At 45.7% G+C, this 21,514-nt stretch overlaps 6 non-coding genes across 6 annotated transcripts; all 6 read right to left on the reverse strand.

Annotated features, from left to right (window-relative positions):
- Positions 1–6,396: 6,396 nt before the first annotated feature.
- trnai-aau (transfer RNA isoleucine (anticodon AAU)) lies at positions 6,397–6,470 on the reverse strand. Its single transcript has one exon. It is a non-coding gene; the product is annotated as a tRNA-Ile (tRNA).
- A 96-nt stretch (positions 6,471–6,566) lies between these two features.
- On the reverse strand, positions 6,567–6,638 carry trnap-ugg (transfer RNA proline (anticodon UGG)). Its single transcript has one exon. It is a non-coding gene; the product is annotated as a tRNA-Pro (tRNA).
- A 7,887-nt stretch (positions 6,639–14,525) lies between these two features.
- trnaq-cug (transfer RNA glutamine (anticodon CUG)) lies at positions 14,526–14,597 on the reverse strand. Its single transcript has one exon. It is a non-coding gene; the product is annotated as a tRNA-Gln (tRNA).
- A 203-nt stretch (positions 14,598–14,800) lies between these two features.
- Positions 14,801–14,872, reverse strand: trnap-ugg (transfer RNA proline (anticodon UGG)). Its single transcript has one exon. It is a non-coding gene; the product is annotated as a tRNA-Pro (tRNA).
- A 1,345-nt stretch (positions 14,873–16,217) lies between these two features.
- trnaq-cug (transfer RNA glutamine (anticodon CUG)) lies at positions 16,218–16,289 on the reverse strand. The gene has a single exon. It is a non-coding gene; the product is annotated as a tRNA-Gln (tRNA).
- Positions 16,290–16,590: 301 nt separating this feature from the next.
- Positions 16,591–16,663, reverse strand: trnaf-gaa (transfer RNA phenylalanine (anticodon GAA)). Its single transcript has one exon. It is a non-coding gene; the product is annotated as a tRNA-Phe (tRNA).
- Positions 16,664–21,514: the final 4,851 nt, after the last annotated feature.

The following is a 21,514-nucleotide window of genomic DNA, read 5'->3' on the forward strand; positions in this document are numbered from 1 at the left end:
AACCTAATAATAATAATAATATAGCACCCGGCACCCGGTTTTTTTAGCAGCAAATTGTAATGATTTCTGAAGAATCGTGTGCCCTGAGTAATGATGCTAAAATTCAGCATTGAAATCACAAGACTGAATTACTTTTTTAAATATATTCAAATGGATAGCAGTTATTTTAAATAGTAAAAATATTTCAAAATATTACTGCTTTTGTTGTATTTTGAATCAAATAAATGCAGGCTTAAAAAAAACACCTTGCTTGTAGTGTATTTGGAATAAAACGAGACTGAAACAAAATAAAGCCCTTAGAGTGTCTTACCTAAGCCTCGCCGGAGACACTGCTTCCAGTGTCAGATGGCTGTGACAGCACTGAAGAGGCAGGGGCGAGATGCTGTCCCTCTCCTCCAGATGATGTGGACGGCTCAGCCAGTGATGCTGGGGACTGAGACAGAGGCAAAGATGAGGGGCTGTTTCTGAGATCACGGCAGGGGTCATCCTCATACAGCACTGGAACTGTGATGTCCTCCATGCTCTCTTCCTCAAACCCCTCATCTAGCAGGTCCTGATCATCAACCTCCTCCACCAGCCGGTCTTCCTCCTCTGGGTTCTGGAGCACTGGAGTCAGTGTTTTGCCAGTCTGGCTGTAAAGGTACTCGATTCCCAGCAATTCACCTACAATAATAAAATAATAAAAAAAGAAAAAAAGTGCTCTTAATAATTTATCAAGTACATTGGAGGCTAAATAGATAACTTAATAGAATATTGCAAAAGAACAAATTAAATTTCTTACCTGTATATGCTCCAGGAGGGCGATAGCGCTCATTCCAGGACTTCCCAAAGACTGTTCGGCTAAGCCCGTCCACAGCCTCTCTCATGGCACTGCCATATGTTCGAATGGAGGACGCCCGTTTTATGGCATCTTCCATTCGGTCATCATTCCAACGCATCAAGCCCTCAAGGAGATAGGCCTGAAAATGCGCATCGCTGGCACTGGTTCCTAAAAGTTAAATAATATTAAAAAATATATAAAAAAGGGTTTTATATGTCACATATGTACAATATATGTACTACACATAAGGTGCTCTGAAGTAACTTGTATACTACATTTAATAGAGTTGTGTAACTAAATTAAAAATGATTGTCACTTATTCCTGTATTACTAGTGACTTGTTAGTCAAGACAGCTTTGTCAATGCTAATGACATTAAAAAGTAATTGTAATGTAGAGTGTGACATTTATTAATGCGGCATTACTTTAAAGTGATGGAAGCAGTTACAGTGCTTATATTTTCTACAGAAAAATAATAATCCATATGCATGTAATACCTGGAATAAAACGGTTCAGGTGGAGGTGGAACGACTCTAAGGAGGTAGAGCCACGAGCACACCTGTAGCAGCACAGCTCCACACTGCCTTTCTTCAGTGTCCCTGTCTTCATGTACAGCGGAAAGTCCTCTGGGTCTTGTATACACTGGACGTGCATGCGCTGTTCCTTCCATATCTGCTGGATCCGTTCGTGGTCCAGCAGAGGAACTCCCAGGGTGTCCTTCCCATCCGCACTGTCAAACTGATCAATCAGTGACCCAATCAATCTGGCGGTCTCCTCCACCCCCCTGGTCCTCCTCCGGCAGTGCAGTGCCAACTCCCTCCGGGTAATGCGAGCACTGACCGCCTTTTCTGAGATGTGGCCAGTCTTCTTTGCCGCCAGGTCACTCTCTTTTGCAGAGCGAAGAGCAGCCACATCCTCTGGATCCCACTGAAAGATGCTAGTACATCACTTTTGGGGCTGCCTCTCCTGCCTCTCAGTAGCATTTCATCAGACCAGCTGCCATGGAGTCCAGTCCATGTCCCTCGGCACCTGTCAGCACAGAGACAAGGACCTGGCCGTGTTCATTTCCGACATTTGTGCACCAGGCAGCTGTTCCTGAAGCAGCACCGGCAAGTTTCTTTGTGACCTATTGGGAAAAATAAAAGATGTGCTCTTTATGTACGCACATCACACACATATCCATATCTGGCAAATTTCTGGATATAAACAGGGCTTTGATACCTTTTTTGTCGAATCCATCTTGAGAAGACAGCCAAAGACAGATGTTAATTTGGCCTTGACCTCGTGCAGTCGCCCCAGAACATCCCTGGCATACACGGCTAACAGCCACTTAGGTTTAGGCAGGGCAGGTAAAAGTGGAGGATCAGCAAACACAGGAGGCTGCACAAGGGAGGACCTTGTGAATGGTTTCGCAGGCAGTCAGGTACTGCAAGACACGCTGTGTCCATGCCTCACTGTGCTGTTCCATCAGCTTCCTGTAAAGCTGAGTCACACTGTTGCCCAGTGTCCTCTCCCTCATCATCCTCAGCACCCGGTTGTCACATGAGTATCTAAGGAAACAACAGTATAATCATGCAAATGCTTTAGTTGGTAAAAAATAACCCATATAAAGCACCTAATAATAAATGATTGTCATTATGAATTACCTGTATGTCAGCAAAGCTGGAAACTGACTGCGGTGGCCCATATCCAGCTGTCCTAGGATGTCCTCAGACAAGGCAATATATTTCTTTTTGCAGCATTTGCACTCCAGATACTCAGTGGCAAGGTCATACCACCCGTCGATGTCCAAGACCTTACGCACGGTACGGTAAATTCCTGCCGCTGTTAGTCTGTGCTTACCACAGTCTGGGCGAACACAGACAAGAGGAAATAACCACATCTTCAGCGGCATCCATAAGAAAAGGGGCCGACAGAAGAAGAGGTCAGGTGAGGCAGGGGGCTGAGTGTTTATTAAAGGGGGCTGAGGAGGATACCACCAAAGTTTCAGCTGGGACACTAGTTCTGACTTGCCGGTTCGTGGGTTGTCCTTAAATAGTGTTTTCCGGATCCACTCATGCTGGAAAGGTGGAAGTTGATCTTTCCAGTGACTTGGAAGCTCAGCTGTTGGCTGGTGATGTGAAGGAGCTGGTGCCTTGGCAGTTTCCACTGATGGAGATGGACCAGCACAGTCCTCTGAGTGAATAGTAAAAAAAAAAACAATAAGGATGACTGTTGCATTTGATAGTAATATGCCATAAATGCAGCGGACAAACAGCCAGCAAAGCCCAATTTTTGGACAAGTATTCATAATTATTATGTTATATTTAGGAACGAGAGTGAAGAAAGTGGTACTAGTGTTAAGGAAGCAAAGAACACAGCGTACACTATATTAATTTAAGGAGAATGGAATCAGTGCAGCTCACTGAGAATGAGGATCAGATGGAATGGAGGAAGGAAAATGTGGTGTGATGAATTAAGTGTAAAGCAACAAAGCCCACGGACATGAAGCATACACACAGATAGAGTAAGGAAAAACTGTTCCTCTAATCATTAGAACAATGAATCTCCACCATCCTGTCTGCTCAGGGAGAGCTGAAGAGTGTGTGAGAAGAGCAAGCGGTGTGAAAAAGTTATCTGGTGATTATCTAACAACGGGTAAGTTCGGAAACGCAAATAAATACACTAACACCTTGGAACATCCTTACGGTTTTGAGGAAGTGCACTCAAAGAAAGCATCCCGCTTGAGGCATGATATGATATAATTCTGTATTGTAAACAAAACATATTTTAAAATGTTGATTATTTTCCCCCCAAGAAATAACGCTTCTCAGTGTGTTTTCACAAAACATTCTTGTAATATGTGCATTTGTGTCATATGCCACACCTGTATTTAGCTGTGCTTCACATTGTGATGCAGCAAATACCAGCTCCTCATCGTCAGCAGTGGGAACGGACTTGCCTGGAGCACAAATGTTAAAACTATCATTGTGAACAATACACAGAGACAAACATATGTAAGATGGTGCTTACTTACCAGTAGCGAAAAGCTGCATGGGGGGCAAATGTTTGGCTGGAGGTTCTGCTGCTGGAGGAGGTAAAGTGGACTGCAATAATGGATCTGGAAACGGCAAGTTGACAAGTTTGCCATAATGATAAATTTATATATATAGAAATGCTGTAGGTAAAATTCTATATTCACACTCCTACTCACAGGGTTTAACTGGTGACGTGAGTTTTTTTCGCCAGCTGTGAAGGCGACACATTTTTGCCACGTGCCAACAGCGCTTTCACAGTTGCGGTCTTCTGTACACCAGTTTGGATAGCTGCAGGTGGAGGTGCAGTGGTTTCAAAAGCACTGGAGGTTGCAGCGTGAGGTGCAGGCTGACGTACGCTGGTGCCCACAGCAGAAGCCCGTCTTTTCAGGACATATGTCTTGAAAATGGCCATGTTGGTTTTGGGCCTGGCATCTGCCTTAACGAGGTACCTGATGAGGGCTTGAGCCTCCTTGCTCTGGTCCTCATAAACATCTTTCATGGACCGGCCCTGGAAGTCACCAAACTCCACCATCAAGCAGCCCTGGTCTCCAGTTGCCTGGGCTTCTGCCTGCATTTCCTGCTTCCTCTGATACTTCTCCACTTCTTCTGCCATCTCTCTAATTTGAGAAGTGTACTGTAGGAACAGTTGTTTATTTTCTGACAGGGGTGTTGTCTGCGCCGTCTCATTGGAAATGCTGAGCACCAAATACACGGCATACCCCAGAGAGTTTTCCAGGAGCCATCTAAATCTCTGGCCCTGGTACTTCCCAAACTGAAGTTTGCAGTGAGCCAGTACTAAAAACTGGTCACTGGGGTCTCCAACGTTTGTGCTGACAAAAGTACTGGCCTCTGACAGCACATCCTCCTTAGGTTTGGCCCTTCCAGACTCCACATTTTCAAGGCGCCTCGCCTCCGCCGAAGGTGCCATGAGGAGTCGGCTTGATGTTGCCGATTGCCGTTGAAAAGAGGGATATGCATAAATTTTCTGAAATGAAAATCAGAAAAAGACTACTACCTTTTGCAATCTATAAGACACCTGTATGTTAAGTGTGTAACAATAATTTAACAAGCTACGCATAAACTATATTACTGTGGTAATAAACATGGCCATGACATAAACTGTCCTGAAGATGAGTTTTCTACAAAGGACAGGAATCCCTGACATATAAAATATGTAACGTCAATATGAAGTCTGAAATTTCCTTTTATTTTCAATGCTGTCATCTTAAACCATGATTACACACACACCAGGCTACAAAATATTACATTAAATATATCATACTTCAAATGTTGTCATCTTACCCCAGGGTTACACCAGGTGCTTTTACCTCTTAAAATCTCAGCCATTATCTGTGTTTTTAACTTTCTGGTCTACCTAAATTAAAATGAGCACTATTCCCACATACTTTGGCCCATATGGATACATTTGGCCTTTTTTTGTTTGTTTTTAGTTAAGACTCTCAATGTTTTTTTATAAAAAAAGTCATTATTATTACATTATTTTAGAAAATATCAATTATTTCTTGGTTTCTTGGTAATTTCTTGGTAATTTGGTAACGATTTTTACAATTAAAATGTGTGTGTGTTATTATGTGTTAATACCAAATATAAATGTAAATAGTTTAATCATTATTTTCATTCATAGGGCCCAGAAACCATGATTTCTTAGACAATAAACACATCATTGTTGACAGTAGCATAGCTTAATTAGCTGACGGTCGATAAATTTAACTTATCTGATCATTTATCATGTGAAAAGTGACAGGTTCACAGGTACTGAAGAAAGCATGAACTGTACATGCTAGCTAGCTATACTGACACGATTCATTTTCCAAAAATACACACTGTATATGAACAAATAATGACCAGTTTTCAATGAATGAAGTAATAGCCTTACCTTTAACAAAGATGACAACAACGGCGATTGGTCAAAAGGAGGCCACAGGAGAGAAACGCGATTGATCAAAAGTAAGCCACGGAAGAGAAACGCGATTGTTCAAAAGTAAGTCACAGGCGAAACGCGATTGGTCAAAAGTAAGCCACAGGCGAAACGCGATTGGTCAAAAGTAAGCCACAGGCGAAACGCGATTGGCTCATGTGGGCTTACTTTGTGCTTACTTTGGCTCAGTCGGTGGGAAGCAGTAGGCGCAAGCGAGAGGTAGCGGGATCGATGCCTGCATTCTCCAAGTTGGCTCCTGCCCTTTTACTCACTCATCCCTAGATCAGTGGTTTTCAATCCTGTCCTGGAGGCATCCCTGCCCTGCACATTTCGCATTTCCCCTCATCTAACACACCTGTTTCAAATCATCAGCTCATTAGTAGAGACTGCAAGACCTGATTTGGGTGTGTCTAATAAGGGAGACAATAAAAATGTGCAGGGCAGGGGTGCCTCCAGGACAGGTTTGAGAACCACTGCCCTAAAGAGACAGACTGAGCATCGATGCAATGCGGCCACACTCTCTACTTTAGTTAATTTTTTTGAACTAAAAGTGAGATCACCCTTCTCTTTGTCGGAGCTGAAGAGCACAGCAGAGATGAGCCCCCAGACAATAAAAACAGCTGGCCAGTACGGGGATCGAATCCGCGACCTTGGCGTTATTAGCACCACGCTCTAACCAGCTGAGCTAACCGGCCTGGCTTAGCCATTAGTGTCTGCCTGATTAGCAAAAACCTGCGATAATGTTTGTGAATGCAATGAGACAATAAAGCTTCACGTTTTAACCTGAACAAGGGCTCGTCCGGGATTTGAACCCGGGACCTCTCGCACCCAAAGCGAGAATCATACCCCTAGACCAATGAGCCTTCTTCTTTTGGTGAAATTAACCAAAATCCAACATTTTTTCTATGAATATTTTTACATTATAATGGGATATTCGGGGGATCCCTAGAGGGCGAGGGGCCTACCGTATGCGACCAACCACGAGTTCCTGGGTGGTCCGGTTCCTGAGTTATAACGGTTCAAATTCCAAATTTTGGGGGGCTGTAACTTGGACCCCCGGGGTCATAGGGACTTGGGGCTGGTGTCGTCGCATAGAGGGCCCCCTGGTCTGACTTTGTCCCGATTTTGGTGCAGCTTGGCCCCGTTTTGGCGGAGTTACAGCTTGGCAAAATGTGTGACATTTTGGTTAACATTCACCACGTGGTGAAATTAACCAAAATCCAACATTTTTTCTATGCATATTTCTTCAGTATAATGGGATAAAATTTACAAAAATTGATTCCTCTGAGTGCCCCGCATACAGTAGAGGTGTTTTCTTTAATAATATGGCACACATTTGAAATAAATAAAGTTAAATACAGTTGCTATTTAATGAACAGTAAGACACGCACCACATGTGGTGCACAAGTGTGCCAAAATTCTACGCTCGTTTTTATGCAAATTCTTCAGTATTTTGGGATAAAACTTGCAAAAATGGATTCCTCTGAATGCCCTTTGTACAGTACAAGTGTTTTCTCTAGGCCTCATCCTAAAATTTTCTTCCGACTTCCACCCCCCTCGAGCTGCCTTCTCTAGCCGGGGAGGGTGCACCCTGGCCGGCATGGATGAGTAGGTGCGAGGGGGGTGGATGGTACTATTATTTTGCTAATATCTCCGCGAAGCGGTGGACCCCGGGGCTGAAATTCGGGGGATCCCTAGAGGGTTGAGGGGCCTACCGTATGCGACCACCCTCGAGTTCCTGGGTGGTCCGGTTCCTTAGTTATAACGGATATAATTCCACATTTTGGGGGGGCCGTAACTCGGACCCCCGGGGTCATAAGGACATGGGCCTGTGTCGTCGGATAGAGGGCCCACTGGTCTGACTTTGTCCCGATTTTGGTGCAGTTTGGCCCCGTTTTGGCGGAGTTACAGCTTGGCAAATTGTGTGACTTTTGGTTACCATTCACCTCATGTGGTGAAATCCAAAACCAAAATCCAACATTTTTTCTATGCATATTTCTACAGTATTATGGCATAAAATTTACAAAAATGGATTCCCCTTAGTGCCCTGAGTACAGTACAAGTGTTTTCTCTAGGCCTCATTCTAAAATTTTTCTTCCGACTTCCACCCCCTCGAGCTGCCTTCTCTAGCCGGTTTCAAATCATCAGCTCATTAGTAGAGACTGCAAGACCTGATTTGGGTGTGTCTAATAAGGGAGACAATAAAAATGTGCAGGGCAGGGGTGCCTCCAGGACAGGTTTGAAATCCACTGCCCTAAATAGACAGACTGAGCATCGATGCAATGCGGCCACACTCTCTACGTTAGTTAATTCTTTTGGACTAAAAGCTGCCGAAAAGTATTTCAGACATTGTCCTGCGCAAACTGGTTGCAAAATAGGCAGGGCACCAGAAACATCTGAGACACAACAGGGGCAGTGGGTGTGTCAGGAATCAATGGGTGTGGTGCTGTCGGCCTGGGACAAATTGGCATTAACTGGGTGGACGTGGCTGAACGCTGAGGGTGTACGGCTGATGGCCAGATTGAAGTTGCTGTGGCAGATGTACAGGTAGCTGAGGGCCCAATCTTTATAAACTTGGTCTTTGCCTGTCCAGCTGTGTCTGGTGGCATCTGGTAGGTATGCAACTGGTGGCTATATTGTGGAGGCACAACAGGCTGTACTCGTGCTGGAGGCAAAGCATCCAAAGCCACTGGACGTGCCTCTGGAAGGTCCAGCCCTTGCAACAGCAAGGAGACCTCCTGACCCTTTAAACGGTTATTGTGTCACATCGTAAGAGTCCTCTGATTTACCTCAACTAGCTGAAGGGTTGTGTCACTCATTACCGTTCCATTGCTCAAGATTAGCTGCCGAATTCTTCTGTAATCACGAAGAATGAGATCCCATCTAGACAGAGATTCTGTCCGCTGTTTCTTGGGGCTTCGGTGAATGTTACATAACCTTATGAAAATCATTTCAACAAGGCAACAGCAATTAGGCCACTGTGCTGGAGAGCCGCTAGAACCCAAAACACACCTTTTTGTGCTTTCGACACCAGGAGTGAAGACAGCTTTCTTTTTCGGGGACCTAAAACGTCCTGTAAGTAGCCTGTCTTGATGACGAGCAGCATACACTACCCTGTCTTTATGAAATTTGTCCAGGTTCTGCCAAAAACCCACAATGGTCGCAAGTTGTTGGTTGGTAAGTGTGAGGCTTGTCTGTGTGCGCAGCTCCACCAGACACTCCACCAACGCATCCACCCGGTCCATTCCAGGAATGCAGTGCTCGTCAACAGCCTGGAAATATATAACTGTTGGTTAGGTATTTACATGCTGTTAAGTAAGTTTACTGCTTAATGGCAAATAACTAAATGAGTCACAATTCGTATAGAAAAGGAAATTTTACCATTGCTGAGGGTGTATCTAAAGGAGCCTGGACACTGAGCAGTGGTGGAGTCTGGACACTGGGCACTGGTGGTGGAGCCAGGACACTGGGCACTGGTGCAGCTACACTGGGCACTGGTGCAGCTGAAGGAGCCTGGACACTGGGCACTGGTGCAGCTACACTGGGCACTGGTGCAGCTGAAGGAGCCTGGACACTGGGCACTGGTGAAGCTACACCGGGCACTGGTGCAGCTGAAGGAGCCAGGACTCTGGGCAGTGGTGGAGCCTGGACACTGGCCACTGGTGCAGCTACACTGGGCACTGGTGCAGCTGAAGGAGCCTGGACACTTGGCACTGGTGGAGTCTGGACACTGGGCACTGGTGCAGCTACACTGGGCACTGGTGCAGCTGAAGGAGCCTGGACACTGGGCACTGGTGGAGTCTGGACACTGGGCACTGGTGCAGCTACACTGGGCACTGGTGTAGCTGAAGGAGCCCGCACTCTGGGCAGTGGTGGAGCCTGGACACTGGGCACTGGTGCAGCTGAAGGAGCCTGGAAACTGGGCACTAGTGCAGCTACACTGGGCACTGGTGCAGCTGAAGGAGCCTGGACAATGGGCACTGGTGCCGCTACACTGGGCACTTGTGCAGCTGAAGGAGCCTGGAGCCTGGACACTGGGCCATGGTGGAGCCTGGACACTGGGCACTGGTGCAGCTACACTTGGCACTGGTGCAGCTGAAGGAGCCTGGACACTGGGCACTGGTGCAGCTACACTGGGCACTGGTGCAGCTGAAGGAGCCTGGACACTGGGCCATGGTGGAGTCTGGACACTGGGCACTGGTGCAGCTGAAGGAGCCTGGACACTGGGCACTGGTGGAGTCTGGACACTGGGCACAGGTGCAGCTACATTGGGCACTGGTGCAGCTGAAGGAGCCTGGACACTGGGAACTGGTGCAGCTGGTAGAACTGGTGGACCTGAAAGGACTAAGTCATCTGATGCCACAAGATTTGCCACTGTGGCTTCCTCTCCAAAGAAATCAATGAAACCCTCATCCCTTTCCACTTGCTCCTCAACATCTATCTCCTCCAGCAAATGAGAGGTCCTCTCAGAGGTAGGGCACATGTCCTCCAGGGGCTAACTATTCTGCCTCAACAAGTACTGTACTCCAATGAGCTCTCCTGAGGAAATATTTGTAACAGAAAACGTTTTTAATGGAAATTATGCAGAAAGGTTTATTCAGAAATGCAGTAAATATTTTGTTGTCCACTTCTGTATGAACAATATATATCTAATTCAGAGGGTGTCATAAAAAGACAGGATTACTCTATATTCTACTATGTATTTTATTTTCTCCCCTGAAACCTAGAACACAGAATAATGTACAAATATTCTGGTAGTATAATTTTTCTCTGATATGTCAAAATTACATTATTACTGTCCAAAAGCAATTGTAATTTTAACAAAAACATGCTACACCATGAGCTGCATTTATCAAAATATTTTTACCTGTGTATACTGCAGGTCAAGAGAAGAAGGGGACCAATTTCCTGCCATACAACTTATTGTAGTTCTCATTGACAAGAGTAAACCAGCTCCCCTGTGTAAGAGCGCAGAGTTGAACCTTCATCTGCAACAGCAGCTTCAGCCCGGTCCTGATTCCAGCGTAATAAACCTTCCAGGAGATAAATCTGGAAGTTCAGGCTGTTTGCGCTGTTCCCTAGAAAAAGAAATAGAAAGCCAAATATTGCTTTGAGAAAATGCAAAACAGAAAATTTAATCTGCAAATATCTTGATACACATGAATTAGTGGCAAAATGTGGTATATTCTGACATGACAAACCTGGAATAAATCTGCTTAGGTGGCAGTGAAATGATTCTAGGGATGTGGAGCCTCTGGCACAATGATAGGATTTTAGAACCACCCCACCCTTGTTTGTAGTTCCAGTTTCAGTATAGAGCGGCACATTTGGAGGATCTTGGATACAGGTGACGTGCCGCCTCTGGACATTCCAGATGTGCTGCATTCTCACACTGTCAAGTAGTGGAACACCAAGAGCATCATTCCCCTTGCCACCCATGAGCTCTCTGATGAGCATATCAAGGAGGCGGATAGTGGTTTCTTCTCCTCATGTTCTCCTCCTGCAGTGCTGGAGCAGCTCAGCTTTAGTTAAATGATGGTCCAGTTCTGCCTCCGTCAGTGTAGGCCAGCCCTGTTGGATGAGTTGCTCCCTTTTGGCCCGTCTCAGCAGAGTGAGAAACCCTGCATCCCACTCAAAAATACAGGATGACAGCCTAGCCATAAAAGTAGGGTACAACTGGTGGGCATCAGTGGTGCACCCTACTGCCAGACGTCGCATAAAATGCCAAATGTCTAGGCGGACGATGACATCGGGCCAGCCGCTGAACCGCCTCTTCAATTTAGTCTCTCCCACTGTCTTGCAACAATCACAGTCCACAGAAATGACAGTGGGAGGATCAACACCAGCACTCCGGTATCGCTCCATGAGCCCTGCAGCCATGTGGTCTAACCCAGCCCCTTCATTCGCAGTCAGGACACTCATCAGCACCTGACCTATCTCATTGCCCACTGAGGTAAGCCACTGTGCTGTGCCTTTCGCAGGCCTGCTCAACTTCTTGGTGATCTGAAAGAAACAATAAGCATAGCAAATAATACAACAGGCATCCAAATCAGTTACACTGAAAGAAATAAAGCTCTCTCGGTCTAAAAATACATTATAGATAAGGGTACAGTCAAGTAAGCAGCTTATCTGACCTTCTTAGTTGAATCCATTTTTAAAATTGATCCATACGTGGATGTTATGCTGGCCTTTATGTGATCGAGCCTGTTGAGAATGTCCTGACTGTATACAGTGAGGAGCCATTTGTAGCTGGGTACTGAAGCAAGTGGTGGTGGCTCCTGGAAGTGCACCGGATGCAGGCCACGATTATCAAAAAAGGCCACACACTCTGATGTGTACCGAAGCGCACGTTTCAACCACTCCTCACTGTGGTTCTCTCTCGGCTGGCCGATGATCCTCACTGGGCCATTCCCCATGCCCCTCTCACGCAGCAAGCGAAGAACCCAAATGTCACAGGCATACCTTGGAAAAAAGTATTAATTTAAGTATCTTATTGTAAGGTATCTAATTATTGTAGGAAATATTTATCAAAAAAGGTAGCACATAAGTGAAAATGACTGCAAAATAATTACTTGCGTGTGAGGATGACCCTGAATTCAGATCGATGGGCCAGGTCCAACTGCTGCAGCACAGCATAACTCCAGGACAGGTAGCTGGTTCTACACCTGGAGCAGATCAGGGTCTCTGTCACCAGGTTGCAGTATCTGTCAATGTCTAACACCTGTCGTACCCTCCTGTGCAGTCCACCACCACACAGCTGTTGCGTGGCACAGGCAGGGTTAGTACACTGGAGCCGCACCTTCCACAGCTTATATGGCATCCAGAGCAAGAGACGCTGTGAAAAAAATCAGGTGTTGGAGCTTGGTGGTACAACAGGGCTGGTGGAGGGGGGTGATACCACAACTGTAGGTTTTCACGCAGCTCCAGCTTTCCCTTTGCACCAACCCTAAAAAGTGCTTCCGACACGCACTTCTGGTCTTGCTGTGGCATTGTCTGTGGCCACAGAAGGGGGAGATCTTCTGGCTGAGATGAGACCTGCTGATATTATCAAAAACACTGGTTTAAATAAAAGCTAAGAGGGCATTAAATGATGAAGACATCTATATATTTTGAATGAACAAAAGAAGGAACATGAAGTAACGTGGAAGCAATCAAAGTCCTCGAGACAGTGTGAAAGGCTAACGAATGCAAGTTGGCCTCTTAATTGACCTAAAAATGGGGCTGTATCTAACATGTAGAGGGATGTTAGGGAGGACAGCTGAAACGGTCAGATGTCACTTAGACCAGCGGGTCTCAATTCCAGTCCTCGCTTTTAAAGGGCCACATTTATTCCATTCGAACGTAAGTGCCCTGAGAACTGGACATCACATGACATCCCTCCGTGATTCAAGTTCAAAGCGTATGTATATGTTCAATTCATAGTGAGTAATACAGTGGTGTATCGAGGTATACAGAGGTAAATGATGTCACACTTCTCCATGTGTGAAGAAGTTGCGCAGCACAAATCCGTGAACCAATGTTCCAAAGTGAAGTATACTTTGACGGATTTCCCCTGCTCAGGGAGTGGGGAGCAATGAACAATGTGTAGGGACCATGTCAATCGCTAGGAGCTCAGTTCTAATGAGCTGATTATCCGAATTAGGTGTGCTAACAAAGAGAGACATGCAAAACATGCAGACCTGGGGGGAGCGAGGACTAGAATTGAGAACCGCTTCCTTAGACTTTAAGTCAGTGTGAGCAAAAGAGGTGAGAAGTTGTGTGCATGACCCGAGTGTTCCAAGGTAGCCTACATAATACAAGAATCCATACACATGCATACTGGCGTAACAAGACCGAGAAGGTCCTTAAACACAAAAGCTTAATCTCTTTGTTAATTCGATAACATAATCTCGGCCAGTGCAAAGGAGCAAGCCCAGAGGAGGGACAGCCTCTTTGCATCAAACCCGTCATTCCCAGCTATGCTCATCATTCTTGAAAGGCCAGGGGAATTAGCTCAAATGGTAGAGCGCTCGCTTAGCATGTGAGAGGTAGCGGGATCGATGCCTGCATTCTCCAAGTTGGCTCCTGCCCTTTTACTCACACATCCCTAGATCAGTGGTTTTCAATCCTGTCCTGGAGGCATCCCTGGCCTGCACATTTCGCATTTCCCCTCATCTAACACACCTGTTTCAAATCATCAGCTCATTAGTAGAGACTGCAAGACCTGATTTGGGTGTGTCTAATAAGGGAGACATACAAAATGTTCAGGGCAGGGGTGCCTCCAAGAAAGGTTTGAAAACCATTGCCCTAAAGAGACCGACTGAGCGTTGACGCAATGCTGCCACACTCCCACGTTAGCTTTTTTTGGGCTCACAGCTGCCAAAAAGTATTTCAGAGATGGTCCTGTGCAAATTGGTTGCAAAACAGTGCCATATTACGCACAGTTCCCTAAAACAGTGGTTTTCAAACCTGTCCTGGAGGCACCCCTGCCCTTCACATTTTGAATGTTTCCCTCATCTAACACACCTGTTTCAAATCATCAGCTCATTAGTAGAGACCGCGAGACCTTATTTGGGTGTGTCTAATAAGGGAGACAATAAAAATGTGCAGGGCAGGGGTGCCTCCAGGACAGGTTTGAGAACCACTGCCCTAAAGAGACAGACTGAGCATCGATGCAATGCGGCCACACTCTCTACGTTAGTTAATTTTTTTGGACTAAAAGGTGCCGAAAAGTATTTCAGACATTGTCCTGCGCAAACTGGTGGCAAAATAGGTCCCACCGAGACTTGAACTCAGATCACTGGATTCAGAGTCCAGAGTGCTAACCATTACACCATGGAACCTTAACTGGAGCAGCTGTTGCTCACAGGGCCATTAGACCATGGAACCGAAACTGCTTGGTTGGAGGCCAACTTGGAAACAGATAGCTCTCTGGCTGTGGGGAACAGTTATATAGAGAGGTTGGAACCCAGTGATTTTTAGTCAATGGCCCGCCTCAAAAAAGGGAAAAGTGAGACAATAAAGCTTCACGTTTTAACCTAAACTAGGGCTCATCCGGGATTTGAACCCGGGACCTCTCGCACCCAAAGCGAGAATCATACCCCTAGACCAACGAGCCTTCTTGCCCAAAGCCAGGAAAAAAGAGCTATTTCACCATCAACAAAAGAAGGAACATGAACTAACGTGGAAGCAATCAAAGTCCTCGAGACAGTGTGAAAGGCTAACGAATGCAAGTTGGCCTCTTAATTGACCTAAAAATGGGGCTGTATCTAACATGTAGAGGGATGTTAGGGAGGACAGCTGAAACGGTCAGATGTCACTTAGACCAGCGGGTCTCAATTCCAGTCCTCGCGCCCCCTGCTCTTTACATTTTGTAAGTTTCTCGTATAGCTTCAGACATTTGTTCCATTCGAACGTAAGTGCCCTGAGAACTGGACATCACATGACATCCCTCCGTGATTCAAGTTCAAAGCGTATATATACGTTAAATTATAGTGAGTAATACAGTGGTGTATCGAGGTACACAGAGGTAAATGATGTCAAACTTCTCCATGTGTGAAGAAGTTGCGCAACACACATCCGTGAACCAATGTTCCAAAGTGAAGTATACTTTGACGGAATTCCCCTGCTCAGGGAGTGGGGAGCAATGAACACTGTGTAGGGACCATGTCAATCACTAGGAGCTCACTTCTAATGAGCTGATTCTAATGAGCTGATTCTAATGAGCTGATTCTAATGAGGGGAATTAGCTCAAATGGTAGAGCGCTCACTTAGCATGCGAGAGGTAGCGGGATCGATGCCTGCATTCTCCAAGTTGGCTCCTGCCCTCCTGTCCTGGAGGCATCCCTGCCCTGCACAATTCGCATTCCCCCTCATCTAACACACCTGTTTCAAATCATCAGCTCATTAGTAGAGACTGCAAGACCTGATTTGGGTGTGTCTAATAAGGGAGACATACAAAATGTTCAGGGCAGGGGTGCCTCCAGGAAAGGTTTGAAAACCATTGCCCTAAAGAGACCGACTGAGCGTTGACGCAATGCTGCCACACTCCCACGTTAGCTTTTTTTGGGCTCACAGCTGCCAAAAAGTATTTCAGACATGGTCCTGTGCAAATTGGTTGCAAAACAGTGCCATTTTACGCACAGTTCCCTAAAGCAGTGGTTTTCAAACCTGTCCTGGAGGCACCCCTGCCCTTCACATTTTGAATGTTTCCCTCATCTAACACACCTGTTTCAAATCATCAGTTCATTAATAGAGACCGCGAGACCTTATTTGGGTGTGTCTAATAAGGGAGACAATAAAAATGTGCAGGGCAGGGGTGCCTCCAGGACAGGTTTGAGAACCACTGCCCTAAATAAACAGACTGAGCATCGATGCAATGCGGCCACACTCTCTACGTTAGTTAATTTTTTTGGACTAAAAGGTGCCGAAAAAAGTATTTCAGACATTGTCCTGCGCAAACTAGGTCCCACCGAGATTTGAACTCAGATCACTGGATTCAGAGTCCAGAGTGCTAACCACTACACCATGGAACCTTAACTGGAGCAGCTGTTGCTCACAGGGCCACAAACACTGGCACCATTGCCAAGCCAGTGCTGTTTTATCTTTTCCTGCGGCAAGAAAGCACACAGGCTCCACTGAGATTCGAACTCAGATCACTGGATTCAAAGCACAGAGTGCTGACAATTACACCATGGAACCGAAACTACTTGGTTGGAGGCCAACTTGGAAACAGATAGCTCTCTGGCTGTGGGGAAGCAGTTATACAGAGAGGTTGGAACCCAGTGATTTTTGGTAAATGGCACGCCTCAAAAAAGGGAAAAGTGTGGGAGATGTTGCCGAAACCCGGGATCGAACCAGGGACCTTTAGATCTTCAGTCTAACGTTCTCTCAACTGAGCTATTTCGGCTACAACAAACCTCTGCTTATCAAGCAGTGATTTCAGTGAGATCACCCTACTCTTTGTCGTAGCTGAAGAGCAGAGATGAGCCCCCAGACAATAAAACCAGCTGGCCACTGGGGAAGCAGTTATACCTGTTCCTCTGGGTGTAACGGGACACAGAAGCAGCAGCGCTGGAGCAGGCGCTGGAGCAGGCGGAGCTGGGCCTGGACCGGATGTCAAAGCACCAGAAGATGGAATCACCATCGACACAGTCATGTCTGGGTTAAGGACTAGTGTGCCTAACAGTGACCCAGGTGCTGAAATGGGCTGCACAACTCCTGCTGCTGTGGGGACGGGTGCGATAGGGCACTCCTATTTGGCAGAAGTGGGCCGGCGACCCGGTCGCAGAATTGGAGCCTGTCCTTCTCGATTTGGCGGAAGGATAAATTGATGTTTTGGGCCTGATGTTGATGGCACGTCATCCATTTTTTCCCTCGGCAGAGGAAGCTGCGTATCAGCCACATCAATTGGGTCAGATGGAGTCAGTCCCTGGGCGAGGACACTCATTTCCTGATTCTTCTGCTGCCGTTGAAACCTGAAAGTAAATTACTTGTAATATATATATATATATATATATGTGTGTGTGTGTGTGTGTGTGTGTGTACAGAAGTATTCAGTTCCCTGGAACCAAATAATGTGCCTTGCTTACCACTGAATGAGTGTCCTCTGGTTCAGCTCAAACAGCTGGATCATTGTTTCATCCATCAGCCTTCGACTGTTAAGCACCAGGTCTCGGATGTGGTGGTAATCTGAAAGGATTTTAGACCACCTGGGGGTGCAAACTCCAGCCTTCTTGGTCGGTGACTTGTGTAAAGCACACAGCTTCATACAAATGGCCTCAACCAAGCGGCTGGTGCTGGGCCACTGTGCTGGACCCCCAGGATGTCCAATCAGACACCGTTTCACACTCTCCACACCCGGTGTGACTCCGGAAAGCTTCGGTGCCTTAAAGCGCCCATGTGTCAGCTGAGGCTGATGTCGAGGCTGATAGTTGACCCGCTGTTTATCAACGTCAGGGAGAGCTGTCCACAGCTGGATGGCCTCTGTCACCTGCAGGTCGGTGAGGTAAGGAGCCTCACGAAGACCCACCAGGAAACCAGCCAGATCCTGGACCTTGTCCCACCCAGCGATGCCATCAGGTCCAATGACTGCTCCCTAGTAAATGCAGATTAGTGTTAATATACACTTTCAGTCAAAAGCCTTTGAACAGAAATATTTTTTTACATTTTTTAAAGAATTCTGCTCAACAAGCCTGCATTTATTTTATTCAAATACAACAAAAGCCATTATATTGTGAAATAATTTTACTATTTAAAATAAAAATGCTTTCTATTTGAATATAGTTTAAAGTGTAAGTTATTTCTGTGATGCACAGCTGTATTTTCACCATCATTCCTCCAGTCTTCAGTGTCACATGATCTTCAGAAATCATTCAGATATCCTGATTTGTTGTTCTAGAAACCTTTTTTTTATTGATATTATTATCAATATTTAGAACAGTTGTGTACATTTTGTTCAAGATTCTTTGATGAATAGAAGGATCCAAGATAAGAGTTTATCTGTAATAAAAAGCTTTTTTAACATTATACACTATACCATCCAAAAGTGTGGAGTCAGAACATTTAAATCATTATATATTTAGTATTAAATTATAGAAATTAATACTTTTATTTAGCAAGGACGCATTAAATAGATGATAAAGACATTTATAATGTTACAATATATACTGAACTTTCTATTCATCAAAGAAACCTAAACAAAAAATCTCTAGAAGCTATTTTTAACCTAATAATAATAATAATATAGCACCCGGCACCCGGTTTTTTTAGCAGCAAATTGGAATGATTTCTGAAGAATCGTGTGCCCTGAGTAATGATGTTAAATTCAGCATTGAAATCACAAGACTGAATTACTTTTTTAAATATATTCAAATGGATAGCAGTTATTTTAAATAGTAAAAATATTTCAAAATATTACTGCTTTTGTTGTATTTTGAATCAAATAAATGCAGGCTTAAAAAAAAACACCTTGCTTGTAGTGTATTTGGAATAAAACGAGACTGAAACAAAATAAAGCCCTTAGAGTGTCTTACCTGAGCCTTGCCGGAGACACTGCTTCCAGTGTCAGATGGCTGTGACAGCACTGAAGAGGCAGGGGCGAGATGCTGTCCCTCTCCTCCAGATGATGTGGACGGCTCAGCCAGTGATGCTGGGGACTGAGGCAGAGGCAAAGATGAGGGGCTGTTTCTGAGATCACGGCAGGGGTCATCCTCATACAGCACTGGAACTGTGATGTCCTCCATGCTCTCTTGCTCAAACCCCTCATCTAGCAGGTCCTGATCATCAACCTCCTCCACCAGCCAGTCTTCCTCCTCTGGGTTCTGGAGCACTGGAGTCAGTGTTTTGCCAGTCTGGCTGTAAAGGTACTCGATTCCCAGCAATTCACCTACAATAATAAAATAATAAAAAAAGAAAAAAAGTGCTCTTAATAATTTATCAAGTACATTGGAGGCTAAATAGATAACTTAATAGAATATTGCAAAAGAACAAATTAAATTTCTTACCTGTATATGCTCCAGGAGGGCGATAGCGCTCATCCCAGGGCTTCCCAAAGACTGTTCGGCTAAGCCGGTCCACAGCCTCTCTCATGGCACTGCCATATGTCCGAATGGAGGACGCCCGTTTTATGGCATCTTCCATTCGGTCATCATTCCAACGCATCAAGCCCTCAAGGAGATAGGCCTGAAAATGCGCATCGCTGGCACTGGTTCCTAAAAGTTAAATAATATTAAAAAATATATAAAAAAGGGTTTTATATGTCACATATGTACAATATATGTACTACACATAAGGTGCTCTGAAGTAACTTGTATACTACATTTAATAGAGTTGTGTAACTAAATTAAAAATGATTGTCACTTATTCCTGTATTACTAGTGACTTGTTAGTCAAGACAGCTTTGTCAATGCTAATGACATTAAAAAGTAATTGTAATGTAGAGTGTGACATTTATTAATGCGGCATTACTTTACAGTGATGGAAGCAGTTACAGTGCTTATATTTTCTACAGAAAAATAATAATCCATGTGCATGTAATACCTGGAATAAAACGGTTCAGGTGGAGGTGGAACGACTCCAAGGAGGTAGAGCCACGAGCACACCTTTAGCAGCACAGCTCCACGCTGCCTTTCTTCAGTGTCCCTGTCTTCATGTACAGCGGAAAGTCCTCTGGGTCTTGTATACACTGGACGTGCTTGCGCTGTTCCTTCCATATCTGCTGGATCCGTTCGTGGTCCAGCAGAGGAACTCCCAGGGTGTCCTTCCCATCCGCACTGTCAAACTGATCAATCAGTGACCCAATCAATCTGGCGGTCTCCTCCACCCCCCTGGTCCTCCTCCGGCAGTGCAGTGCCAACTCCCTCCGGGTAATGCGAGCACTGACCGCCTTTTCTGAGATGTGGCCAGTCTTCTTTGCCGCCAGGTCACTCTCTTTTGCAGAGCGAAGAGCAGCCACATCCTCTGGATCCCACTGAAAGATGCACGTGGACAGACGTGCCATGAAGATCCCGTAGAGTGGATGAGCCTCTGTCGTGACACCTGCAGCAAATCGCCGCATGAAGTGCCAGATGTCGAGGCGCACTACAAGCTCATCCCACTCCGAAAACATGATCTTCACCCGCGATTGGCCATACTGACTGCAGCAGTCCCTGTCCACGTACATCACTTTTGGGGCTGCCTCTCCTGCCTCTCGGTAGCGTTTCATCAGACCAGCTGCCATGGAGTCCAGTCCATGTCCCTCGGCAGCTGTCAGCACAGAGACAAGGACCTGGCCGTGTTCATTTCCGACATTTGTGCACCAGGCAGCTGTTCCTGAAGCAGCACCGGCAAGTTTCTTTGTGACCTATTGGGAAAAATAAAAGATGTGCTCTTTATGTACGCACATCACACACATATCCATATCTGGCAAATTTCTGGATATAAACAGGGCTTTGATACCTTTTTTGTCGAATCCATCTTGAGAACACAGCCAAAGACAGATGTTAATTTGGCCTTGACCTCGTGCAGTCGCCCCAGAACATCCCTGGCATACACGGCTAACAGCCACTTAGGTTTAGGCAGGGCAGGTAAAAGTGGAGGATCAGCAAACACAGGAGGCTGCACAAGGGAGGACCTTGTGAATGATTCGCAGGCAGTCAGGTACTGCAAGACACGCTGTGTCCATGCCTCACTGTGCTGTTCCATCAGCTTCCTGTAAAGCTGAGTCACACTGTTGCCCAGTGTCCTCTCCCTCATCATCCTCAGCACCCGGTTGTCACATGAGTATCTAAGGAAACAACAGTATAATCATGCAAATGCTTTAGTTGGTAAAAAATAACCCATATAAAAGCACCTAATAATGAATGATTGTCATTATGAATTACCTGTATCTCAGCAAAGCTGGAAACTGACTGCAGTGGCCCATATCCAGCTGTCCTAGGATGTCCTCAGACCAGGCAGGATATTTCTTTTTGCAGCGTTTGCACTCCAGATACTCAGTGGCAAGGTCATACCACCCGTCGATGTCCAAGACCTTACGCACGGTACGGTAAATTCCTGCCGCTGTTAGTCTGTGCTTACCACAGTCTGGGCGAACACAGACAAGAGGAAATAACCACATCTTCAGCGGCATCCATAAGAAAAGGGGCCGACAGAAGAAGATGTCAGGTGAGGCAGGGGGCTGAGTGTTTATTAAAGGGGGCTGAGGAGGATACCACCAAAGTTTCAGCTGGGACACTAGTTCTGACTTGCCGGTTCGTGGGTTGGCCTTAAATAGTGTGTT

Source organism: Carassius carassius, chromosome 8 (genome assembly GCF_963082965.1).
Source record: "Carassius carassius chromosome 8, fCarCar2.1, whole genome shotgun sequence".
In the NCBI taxonomy this organism is placed as follows: Eukaryota; Metazoa; Chordata; class Actinopteri; order Cypriniformes; family Cyprinidae; genus Carassius; species Carassius carassius.